Raw genomic sequence first — 11,125 nt, forward strand, 5'->3', positions numbered from 1 at the left:
TATGCCAGCAGATCTGATATATCCATGCCCAGGTGAGGTATACAAATCTGCAGATGGATATGTTTCATCTTTGGCACTCAATTTACAGAATGCTCATAGCATAGCTAGGAAGGTACTGCAGTCTTCCCAAATGACAATGAAAAAAGATTATGATCTCAGGTTAAGCAGCAAAGAATATCAGATTGGGGATGCAATTTATATTCTGAAAAAAAATCAATGAAAAAAGGCAGGTCGAAGGTCGAAGAAACTTGAAAAACAATGGGAAGGCCCGGGTCTGGTCATAAAAAGAATTTCACCTTATCTGTATAAGGTGAAGCTGCGGAAAATAGAAACGGTAAATCATGATAGAATGAAATCCTGTAAAGTAACAGAATTGCCAGCTTGGATTCAGGAAGAAAGGGAAATTCTGAAGGACAATTTCCACCGGGGTACAAGGGAAAAAGAGAAGGATGAGAGGCAAGAACTGTATTGTATATGTAGAAAAACAGATGATGGTAGTTTCATGATACAATGCAATGAATGCAAGGAATGGTTTCATGGTAGATGTGTGAATGTGACAGAAATAGATGCCGCTAGCATCAAAGTGTATGAATGTCCGGCTTGTAAAAGGGGGGATTAAGGGCATCATAGGTGGTATAACTGTATTTATTTTTTTCAGGATGACAGATTCCGAGTCTTTGGAAGGGTGTCCAAAGAGATCATGGAAGGGACCAGAAAGGATAATTCCAGTTAATTCCGATGATATTTTACGGGAAATGGAAACTCTTTGTTCACGGAAAGTCCAAATGCCATCTGCCAAATTATTGATCTTTCAATTAGGTTTGGTCAAGGACCAAGAAAAGATTAATAGGATTGTTACAGAACAATGCCAAATTGCACAGAGTCGTAGGAATTTTAAGTTCATCCGTGAGACCAAAAGTTATGCAGATAATATTCTAACGACCGAATGTTTAAAATCATTGGAATCAATTTGGGGAAAGAGTAACCAACCTATTAAAAAGGGAAACTCCTGTTTATCAACAGACACTGGTAATGACGTTTTTTCTAGTAGGGATATTCGCTTTTTGGGAAATACTGTTAAAAGTGAACCGGTGGACTCTTTCAGTGTTGACTCTATTGTTACCCCAGATGAAGTTATCCCAAATCTTTTGGGTGATGAAGATGATATGGCAAATGACTCACTATTGGAGTTTGAACCCAAAGACTTGGGTGGAAATCATACAACTGAATCAATTTCAAATGACTCACTTTTGGATTCAGAACACAAAGATCTGGGTGGAATACATACAACTGAATCAAATTTAGATTTGGAACCCAATCTGTTGGGCGGTGACGAAAGAGTGGAAACTGAAATTAATACATCTGTTCCCATTTTGGATCTGGAACCCCAATTTTTGGGTGAAGAGGAGATGGTGGAAACTGAAATTAAAGACTCTATTGACATCTCTTCTAGTCAAATTAATGAGACAATACTACCTGTGAAATTAGAATCCAATATATTGGATGAAGCTATGGAGGTTGACATGAATAACAATATAAACTCAAACTCAAATGTAATAGTAATCTCAGATGATGAAACCAGTCAAGATCCACAACTTCTAAGAGATAGGACATTAAGACAGAGAGGACCCAATACTTCAGTTCCAAACAAAGGGTCAAAGGTGCGTATCAATGACCAATCGTGTCCACTGTCTTGTGGGGCTTTCAGAAATCTTCGTCAACACGTTGAATATCATCATCTTCCAAAACAATTTCATCAAAAGAACATGAACAATTCCCAAATGCATAATTTTAGGCTTGAAAGTTTGTTTTGGCTCGCGGAGAAAATTGTTAGCAAACGTAGTATTGTCAAACTTTATCATTATTGTCAAAAAACAATTTGGATTTCTAGGAATGTTCCTATTACAGATGAAGTGAAGGAGTGGTTGGGATTATGGAAAGAACTTGAAAATTGGGATTGTCCCAAACATTTCCAGTTTAACCCAGTTAATTCTTGGGCACTGGTTGGAGATTGGAGGATCCTTTTAGAACTTATCCAAACTCTGTCAGTTGAAGATAGGCATCATTTTCGTAGAAACATGCCAGACACTCTGGAAGTTACTCTAACTGAAGGAAAAAGAACAGTGCATTCTACAAACACAGACGACGCTGCAGTCCAACTTTCTACTCGTTCGTCTACAGTACAACCAATTTCTATAAACACTTCAACGGCACCGGTTCAACAAGTCAGTTCAGTGCCAACAAATTCTGAAGCCATGGACAACATTTTTTCTGTTCAACAAGAGATTCCAGTGCCAACCAAACCTAAAGCCATGGATAGTCATTTTCATTTAGACCGCTCACTGTTCAAACTAAATTTAAACAAGTTCAGCTCTACCCAAGATTTGATAAATGTGTCTGTGGGTTCAATTCCAAGAAATGAAGTGGAAGTAGTAGGTGGAATAGCCAATTTTTGCGATCCCAAACACTTTTTGGGAGATTATACACATCTTGGGCATGGTTTTTCAGCCTCTGTAGGAATACATCCACGGAACGTTTCATCCATTGACAGTTTACCATCAATTCTTTGTAAGTTAGATCAACAATTAAAACTTGCCAATGTTGTGGCTTTGGGTGAAGTAGGATTGGATCATACGGAACCAGAGGAGAAGTGGGAGAACCAAGAGAAGGTGTTGGTAGAAGTTTTAAGTTTGGTCTCAATCCGGACTCCCGTGATTCTACATATAAGAGATCAAAGGGACAAAGAACCTGGAGAATTATACCGAAGATGTTTGAATCTCATCAAAACTAGTGGGAACACTGCCAGAAATCAACCTTTTCATTTACACTGCTTTACTGGTACAACTGAGACCATGAGAAGTTGGCTGTCTGAGTTTCCCAATACTTATTTTGGGTTTACTGGAATGGTCTGGTTCTTTGACAATTATCAGCAAGCAGCACTGCAGAAAGTACCACAGAATCGGTTATTAATTGAAACGGATTCTCCATATCTGAAAATGTCAAAAGCTGCTAGTATGAACAATCCCAAATTCATTGGGGATGTAGCTGCTGAAATAGCCAAATGTCGGAACTCGACCGTAAAAGACATATGTAGCATGACTATGGAAAATACCAGACGTTTATACAAATTATAAACGACAAGGAGATTGGAAGACAGATAATAAGCCATAACTCAGATTCGTTAAATAACATTCAATTTCTTTGTACTATAACCCAATGGTTGGGTCAAACTTTTACATTTTATTTGCATATAGCTCCATAAGTGTATGGGCAGTTATGCATGGTAATTAGTAATCAATTTTATGTGATAACCCAATGGCTGGGTAATTTTCAAGTTAGTAATACTCAGTTGACATTCATTTATATATATATATATATATATATATATATATATATATATATATATATATATATATATATGTAGATATTTGTAAATATCAAACATTTCAGTTAATGGGGTATCATCCAATGGTTGGGTGTTTTAAGTGATCTTTTTAATGAGAATTTGGGAAGTTTTCACAAATAATAATTTCCCAATTGGTTGGGTATATTTTAGCTTTGTCAAATTGACATAAGGCTTATTTACTATTTTCATATATCTAGACAGATAATGAAACATCTGAAAAAATAGAAGGGGGAGGTGTGTTGTGATCTGGGAACCAGTCACGTTATTTATTTATGATAACCAGTCTAATAGAAGCTGATGTGGGGAACCAGCTAGCAACAGACAGACTTTGACTGACCACGACTGAGACCTGACGGACTTATTACTTCTGACGATCATCTTATATCCATTATCATCCTATACGTAGATTCGACGCTAGTGCTCATCTTTATCAGGTATGTTTGTATGGATATTAGTTATTATGTCGACATCACAATAGAACTGTCGGATATAGTAAAATCGTTGTCAGTGTACAGTATAGTAAGGTTCTATTTTATACCTTTGAATTGCTTTGCCATTTATTTTATAGAACAATTATAGTAATATTGGCAATATAAACATCGATATATTTTTGTTGTTTCTTCCGAAACTTGAAAGTGAAACTGAAAGTTGAAAAGAGAAAAATGTCATTGCACAATCGCTGGGGCATATCGGATTTGACAAGGATGCATTGGATAACAGAACTTAAAGTACATAATTCTTTCCATTGAATAAATGATATGTCCAGAAAACATGTTTCTCTTTTTATTACCTTTTTGAAAACTTTATTATGCATCAGTCAATTGTAACCACGGCCCCTCCAGGTCCGGGAAATAGCGGGGACTTTGACTTTCGGTCCAGCCAAGCCCAGGTAAACCCCCCGAACTGATAAGTAAAATCCCCGCCAAATGCCCCCGCACCCCAGAGACCCTAAGTAAGGCACATTCCCCGCTATATTTGGCGCGAATACAAAACCACCGCATTTACCCGGCACTGCGGGGCCACCGGGAAGTTAAAAACACCGCCCATTTCCGCGGCTATCCCCGGTATAACCCCGGACCTTGGGGGGCCGTGGTTACAATTGCCTGGTGCATTAGTTATGCTACGTTTACACTATGTTCCCGGTAGCCACGGCAGCCCCGTTTGCCCGAAACGTATTGCGCCGTGGGATTTTGGCCATTTTTGTCGCCATAAACAATTTTTGTTAGGTTGTGCTAAGTTTCCTCACGTTTTATCGTGGTAACCGTGACAAGCCGTAGGGGCGAAAAAGTGGTTCGTCCAAGGCGCACTTAGGTCCGGGCGCGGTCTACCAGGGATGCATGTACGTTGCGTCCCGGTCTGATACGTTCTGATAGGATCCCTCAAGTTGTTCACGTCTTGATCAAGGTCTGATGCGTTTTCCACGTTTTGTCAAGGCCTCCTATGCATCGAACGCGAACACAGCAGAGCTTTGGATTACGTTTGTGTCCACGGTATAAAGAAAATCCCACAGGAAACAGCAATTACTGTATCAGAATACTTCGACAAGTAAACATGAATTCCCAAGATGAAGACGATTTTGTGTTTTCACCGCAAATGAAACGTAACGAAACGGCTATCGTCCACCTTAGCTTGCCGTGAAAACCGTGACAAAACGAAGCACGACGTAACAAAACTAGAAAGGAACTTCAGATGCCGGGGATTACATATTATTCCCGCCCCCCTACGGACGATTTATAAGTTGTGTAACGGCCTATTACGTACTGTCACGTGTCATTGCGTTTACCCCGTTTTACTACGACCTACTACGTTTCTCATCCACACCGTGGCTGCCGTGGCAATTTTTTTGACAGTTTAAAATTCTGGCCCGGCATGCACGGCAATAACGGTCTGTCACGTTTGCATATCCCGTTCCCCCGCGCTGTCTCATGTTTATCCCGTTTTCTCCACGGTTGTCTGAAACGGGGCTGCCGTGGCCACCGGGAACATAGTGTAAACGTAGCATTACTGAACTTTTGATGACTACACTATTATATGTATGACTATAATTTATTATTGACGCATTGTTCAGATTGGGGAACATTTATTGAAACTGTATGGGCGTGCTTGATTAGATGATCAGAATCGTTGTGGAATCATATTCAAACTTCCAAAAATTATTCCGATCGAGTGATACTTTATAGTGTTTAAGTTTGGGTTAGTGAAATTGGTTTCGGGCTAGTAAAATTTACTATCTGGTAGCCCGAATGGGCTAGTAGATTCAAATCCGAATTTCGTACACTGGATATGTTTTTTGTAGTCTAAATATGTCAAGAGTGTATATGTCAAGAGTGTAACAATTTCTTAAAATATTGATCATGTTTTGATCATGCTTCATGAAGTAAAAATCATAATGCCTCTTATGAAGTTTTTGTTTAAGCTAGTTATAATTGTTTGAATTGAATGCATATTATTAGTTTTTAAATTAATAACGCAATATAGACAAAACATTTTATAGGTATTTATTTCATTGGTACAAACGTACAAAGAAAACTCATATTTGTCATCTAATTAAATTCTGAGTAATTTATCACTTTTTTTTATGTACACTGATTAGAGCTACTAAAATACATATTTGGAGACATGTTGACTCGTGTTATTTCAAGAATAATTGACAGTATATTCAGCTCAAATTCCCTTTATTACATACGATATATTAAACACACAAATAAAATATATATTGCATTGCAATTTGATATATTCACTGCAAACAAAGTAGTGAAAAAAATCAACTTTCAGAATTACATTTAACATCCATTATAGTACATGTAATTTGCCTAGCTACAATAATGAGCGATCAGGGATACTTTGTTTTATTATTTTGACATTTCATGTGTATCCCTGTAACGCTTCTCGAGTCTGCCATAGTTTAAAAATCGTCAAAAGACTCATTGATGGCCATTTAGGTGGACTAGTAACTTGCCCTTGATCAAATGTAAACACAGTTTTGAACCAGTAAATGTTGCCAAAATCATAATTTGATAGTTAAAAAAGATAGCATTAGTTAGGATAAATAAATACTTGGAAATAAGCAACTTACTGTTTATTAGAAACATAATAATCCTGTTTATCTAACGTTTTCATGAGTTTTGAAGCTGAGTGTTCGAACATTTGCTCCGTCACTCGTTAATATGTTTTTCTATGACACACTTGAAAAAAATACGATCTTGCACTGAAATCAACACAGATCCTCTTCTAAACATACAGGCGTGTAGCTAAGGCCAATTTGGGATTACGCAGATCGATACCTATATATGGGTTAGGTGTTCGGCTTCTTTTTCAAATTAAGGATTTTTGGTATGACAGAAACTTCGACTTGTCAGATTTCAATTATGATACTATACTGCGCATTCGCGTACAATCAGCTACGCGATTGGTACCTATGTACCGGGTATTACTGTCAAATTACAATTCGATTTCGAAAAAGAAAAAAAAAAGAAAAAAAGAGAGAGACTTTATAACTTATAGTTATATTTCTTAAAATATTAGCAAATTATCTTTTCTCACCGATATCTGATGAAATAACACAAGATTTCCACGATGGTACCGGTATCCGTGTCGATGAACACAGTAAAAGACGAAAAATGTCCTAAATGCGTTTTGTCGCCCACAAAAACCTTTGATAACTGCGCAATATACGTGCCATTCTTCCGGGTTGTTTACATTTAATAGTTTTGAGGATACTGTTACATGTCGTGCTATTGAATATCTATATATATATATATATATATATAAGTAGATCGATTCTGTACTGGTTTACTGATCAATACGTATACGCCTTTACCTTTCTAAAAGGGGCATGCTCTTCTTTAACTAATATCTAGCATGTATTACAAATCAATACTGAACGTTAGTGTTATCTATACTTAAGGTATTACCCAAACACATTAAAGTTTTAAAGTTGGCATCTATTCAAATGTGTGATTCATACCTAAATGTTTACCTTGATTTATTGCGTCGCGATATTCAAGATATGTTATTCAGTAGTTGTATGTATAAGAATTATTATAGTTTCGATATTGAAGAAAAAATACATAGGCAGAACAATATCAGTGGAAATATACAACAAAACAAACACTACAAAAACTACTTTTTTTCCAAAAGAACTGTTCGAATATCTGAATTATAAAGTTAGTTTGATGGCTATATAGAATTATTAATACCTTCGTGATATAGCCTCAAACAATGTATTAAACATGATAATGGTGTAATATTTGGGTTTTTTTGAAAGTCAACTGTTCCACATTATTTAATGACGGATGAGATTCAAAATCAGATAATGTCTTATTACTTATTGTTTAATTCACCAGTCAATTGTAACCACGCTCCCGCCCAGGTCCGGGGAATTGCGGGGACTTTGACTTTCGGTCCAGCCAACCCTGGGTAAAATCCCCGTCCTGCGGGGACGAACAGATGGTAAAATCCCCGCCAAATCACCCCGCACCCAAGGGACCCTAGGTTAGGCCCATTCCCCGCTATATTTTTGCGAAGACAAAACCACCGCATTCACCCGGCACTGCGGGGCCACCTGGAAGGTAAAAACACGGCCCATTTCCCCGGCTATCCCCGGTATAAACCCGGACCTGTTGTTTGGGGGGGAACTAGGTTAGGCCCATTCCCCGCTATATTTTTGCGAAGATAAAACCACCGCATACACCCGGCACTGCGGTCCAACCTGGAAGGTAAAAATACGGCCCATTTCCCCGGCTATCCCCGGTATAATCCCAGACCTGGGGGGGGGGGTGCGTGGTTACAATTGACTGGTGCATAATACTTTGTTAAAAGCATGCTATGGTATAAGATTACAATATTGGAATACAGCTCTGATATATCTTAGCCGTGAATACTATTGAAACGTGCAGTTCGCTATAAGGGATCCAGTTTTGGTTAAAAACATTTTCTCGCTATATGTATATATATATTTGATTTAGTTTTGATAACTCAACAAATGTATAGGCATCTTAACTGACTAACAGAGATTCAGTTTTGGTTAATTATATGTGTAGATCGTTACTATATGGGATCCCGTTTTGATATTTCTACGCATTGAACACTATACGAAACCGAACATTTGACTATAGGGGATTGAGATTATGGAAAACACACATTTTCCTCTCTTTATGGGATCCAGTTTTGATAATTCAACAATTGTATAATCATCTTACATAGGACAGTTGACTTAAAAGGATCATGTTTTGATATTTCAAAGCCGTGAACACTTTATTGAAACGAAAAGTTGACTATAAGAGATCCAGTTTTGATAAATACATTTTCCTCGCTATACGGGATTCAGTTCTGACAAAAATCTCAACAAATAAACATTCATATTACACCGGACAGATGCTTTTTAGCCAAATGCATTTTATAGGTATACGATATGGGATCCAGTTTTGATATTTCTAGGCAGTGAACGCATATTAAAATGTGTATGTGACTTAACTGATAATAAGGGATCTGGTTTTAATTATAGCTTTACTATATGGATCCAGTTTTAATTCACCCCAGTCATGAACGTATATTGAAATGAACTATTAACTAAAAGGGGTTCAGATTTGGTTAAAATCATTTTCCAGTATAAATATATTAAGTACTTTATGGGACCCGGTCTTGATAACTTGATAATAGATTTGGTTAATTGCCTTTTCTTGAAATAACATTGCCATTTACGTTCTTATAATTTCGCCTTAAAGGTGAAGCCTTATTACAGCGTGTAGTTTGCTATAAGGGACACAGTTTGGGTAAGTACGAGGATTAAACACGACAGTATGATGATGAAAACACGACAGTACGCGATGATGAAAACGCGATAGTGCGATGATGAAAACGCGACAGTACGGTGATGAAAACGCGACAGTACGATATTACGATAACAAAAACGCGGTATCACGATATTACGATGGTGAAAACGCGACGAAACACAATACTGTCTCATTTTCGTCATCGTAGTTTCGTGATTTCGAGTTTTCAGATCAACACATTCACAGGCAATGGCCCAAACAGTTCCGTAACAGTAACAAGGTGCATTGTTCAAAGTTTAAATGTACAGTATTTAAACCGATTCAGAACTCCTCGGCCATTTTTATCATAAACAACCTCGGATGTAATGGACGATTTACAATGTAGATTTCGTAGTAATTTCAATTTAGCAGTTAAACTTAATGGCTTTACTCTTGCGAATCTTAATTATGTTTGCAATAAACACTTCACTGGCAATCAATTTAAACTTATATCTACAAATACAAGCTAAAACACCACATTTAACTAATAATATAAAACAAAAACAAATACGAACTTCTTCAACTGATGTACCGGCATACATCCGAGGTTTATTTATGTTTAGCAGTTATTTCGTATTTATTCATTAAAAAAGATTACTGGGTATGTCTACCAGATATAATTCATTCCTTATGCGTGATTGGCTAGTCGGTGTTATCACGTGATATAACCGAGGTAGGTCTATAGCTTAATTATGTCACCCAATTAGTGTAAGCCTTCGTGGCTCAGTGAATACGACGCTGGACTGAAATTTTGGCGACACGGGTTCGAACCCTGTCTCCGACACATTTTTTTTTTCCATTTTGTTATTTTTTTTTTCAATTATGATATTAAAAGATAACACATTCTATTAGATAATTGTTCTGAGATTCGTTACAGTAAAAAAAGGTTTTGGTGCCAATCTGGTGAACAGTCCCTTTAATTGGCTACACTGAACCAGTACATTACTTAGCTTTACTGATAAGAGTCTCACTACTCTAGCGTTTTACCATCTGTGGCCGGTGTAATGTTGTAAACTGACCCCCATAGAATAATGACCCCCATTTTATATAGAATAGTGACTCCTTGGTCATAATATGATGACCGGGGGTCATAATATTATGACTCCCCCACACGTAGAAAAATGACCCTCACATAGAATTGTGACCCCCTATAGAAAAACGACCCCTAACCCAAACCCTAACCCTAACCCATCTTAGGTACACTTACAGCATCATTGTCCCTACCGATAGGTATCGGAGGAAAATATGGTTACGGCACCCGTCCGTGCGTGCGTCCGTGCGTGCGTAAGTGCAACATTTTTTTTTGTGACCGCAACTCTTTATTCATTATTGGACGGAATAGATTCAAACTTTCAGGGATTACTACTACCGATGCCTAGTTGTACAGAAAGAAAAACATGGATTTGCTCAACCTGTTCAGGAGTAATATGGCCCTTAAATTCGATCAAAATCTTAGTTAGGGCGTCACATGTCATAAACATGAGACTTCCCCACAACCGATTTGCATATTTGATGCCTTATATTGATATAATTGTTTACTTTTTCTACTTAGAAACGCGTGAAAAGTGACACAAATACCCCAAATTCAAAGAAGAATGTCTCCTCAACAATATACTGAAATTTAAATAATTTATAACGATGAGGAGCGTAATAAATCACTGGGCTACCCTTAACCCGTTTCGCCTATTTTTGAAGGTATATATGAGTGAAATAAAGGTGACATAAAGAAGGTTAAGAGTATTTGACATCAGGGGTGGCATAAAACATTGTGCTTTTTCACGAATGAATTGCCCTTTTTACAATCTTGCACTCCAGAAAATGAACAATTTTACCGTCAATAGCATTTTTTTCGTAATGAGCCCGCGAGCCCATGCTATTATAAGTGCAACATGTAGAATGCAATAAC

At 37.4% G+C, this 11,125-nt stretch overlaps 1 protein-coding gene across 2 annotated transcripts in view; it reads right to left on the reverse strand.

Annotated features, from left to right (window-relative positions):
- LOC128231892 (tumor necrosis factor receptor superfamily member 5-like) overlaps window positions 1–7,152 on the reverse strand; it is a 64,852-nt gene extending 57,700 nt beyond the window's left edge. Inside the window, exon 1 of one of the 2 annotated variants that reach the window (XM_052945145.1) lies at window positions 6,950–7,152. The gene's annotated coding sequence lies outside the window, so the exon portion shown is untranslated. The remainder of the gene's footprint in view (window positions 1–6,949) is intronic. The other variant, XM_052945144.1, reaches the window with a different exon arrangement.
- Window positions 7,153–11,125: the final 3,973 nt, after the last annotated feature.

Source organism: Mya arenaria, chromosome 4, assembly GCF_026914265.1.
Source record: "Mya arenaria isolate MELC-2E11 chromosome 4, ASM2691426v1".
Classification (NCBI taxonomy): Eukaryota; Metazoa; Mollusca; class Bivalvia; order Myida; family Myidae; genus Mya; species Mya arenaria.